This window comes from Macadamia integrifolia, chromosome 9 (assembly GCF_013358625.1).
Source record: "Macadamia integrifolia cultivar HAES 741 chromosome 9, SCU_Mint_v3, whole genome shotgun sequence".
In the NCBI taxonomy this organism is placed as follows: Eukaryota; Viridiplantae; Streptophyta; class Magnoliopsida; order Proteales; family Proteaceae; genus Macadamia; species Macadamia integrifolia.
This window is the reverse complement of record NC_056565.1, coordinates 20908859-20910290: the sequence shown is the minus strand read 5'-3', so window position 1 is coordinate 20910290 and position 1432 is coordinate 20908859. Positions and strand designations below refer to the sequence as shown.

The 1432-nt window shown below is 39.9% G+C and overlaps 1 non-coding gene across 1 annotated transcript; it reads right to left on the bottom strand.

Moving 5' to 3' along the window:
- TRNAW-CCA lies at positions 1 to 72 on the bottom strand. The gene has a single exon. It is a non-coding gene; the product is annotated as a tRNA-Trp (tRNA).
- Between the last annotated feature and the right edge of the window lie 1360 nt (positions 73 to 1432).

Here is a 1432-nt window from a genome sequence, read left to right as displayed (position 1 = left end):
TGAACCCGACGTGAATCGAACACGCAACCTTCTGATCTGGAGTCAGACGCGCTACCATTGCGCCACGGATCCTTCATGTGCAGGGATGTTAGAATTTCATTATATTTTAAATAATGCGATTTCAAAGGACCCCATTCTTTTGTGGTCTAACTAGGCGTATGATGTGCATTTAATGGTCAGAACGCTTAGACACGGAGTCCAAGGTGATTTTACATAATCCAAGGCCCTTTTGGGGGTTAAACGTGCGCCAGATGCCTAATTATTAAATTCTTCGAATAATTTGATCAAACTGAATTTTATTGAATTTTACAAAAAATTTGATTCGAATTTTAGATTTTTTTAGAACTCACGAATAATTTGGTTGAACCGAATTTTATCCGATGTAAAAAAAAAATCTATATCTTGAATAAGTCAATAAGTCTTTAGAAAATAGTGTGATTATTATGCATTTATTATCCTAATGTTGCTTTTTTTTCTTTTTTTAACAGAAATTGACAAAGCTTATCTTTCCTTGTGGAAATTGTATATTGGCATTAACTTTAATGAGTATACAATGGTACTCTTATATAGAGATTATAATTATTGAGTTATAGACAAACTCTATGATCACATGTGGGAGACTCAAACTCTAATAGTAATAGGGTAGGACTCTGTTAGCATATGTGAGTAATGGACGGAAAGTCTATTATCACATGTGAGAGTCTTATTCCAACTCTGCTATCTCATGAGGTAGTCTTGGACGGCAAGTAGTCTCTAGAGTTTGTGCTCACTGAAAATGTCTACAATGTAGGAGAGATTGTTGAGTGTGAGTATGATTCTAGAGGTTGAGTTCGAGTGGGATGCTAACTGTCCTGATACACCCCCCCAAGGTGGGGATTTGAATGGTCAAATCCACAGCTTGTCTCGTAGAAAGGAGAACCGTGTAGAGCTGAGAGCTTTGATAAGGATATCGGCTATCTGGTCATATATTGAAATGAACTGCACTTGAAGTTCCTTGGAGGCGACTTTATCACGAACAAAGTGGAAGTCAATTTCAACATGCTTGGTATGAGAATGAAAGACCGGATTGACCGAAAGGTAAGTGGCCCCAGTGTTGTCACACCATAGAATGGGTGCAATGGAAACAGGGATCCCTAATTCCTCAAAGAGAGAGCGAAGCCAAGTGAGTTCGATGCAGGCATCAGCCACTGCTTTGTACTCAGACTCGGTGGAGGAGCGTGCAACTGTCTTCTGCTTCTTAAAGGCCCAAGAGATCAGATTAGGACCCATATAGATGGCATAGCCCCCTATGGATTTGCGATCCGCACTGTCATCAGCCCAGTCAACATCGGAGAATGCTTGTAATTGGAGGGAACTAGATTTGGAGATAAACAACCCATGATCCTTGGTACCTTGGAGATAGCATAGAATCCGTTTGACTAGTGTCCAATGG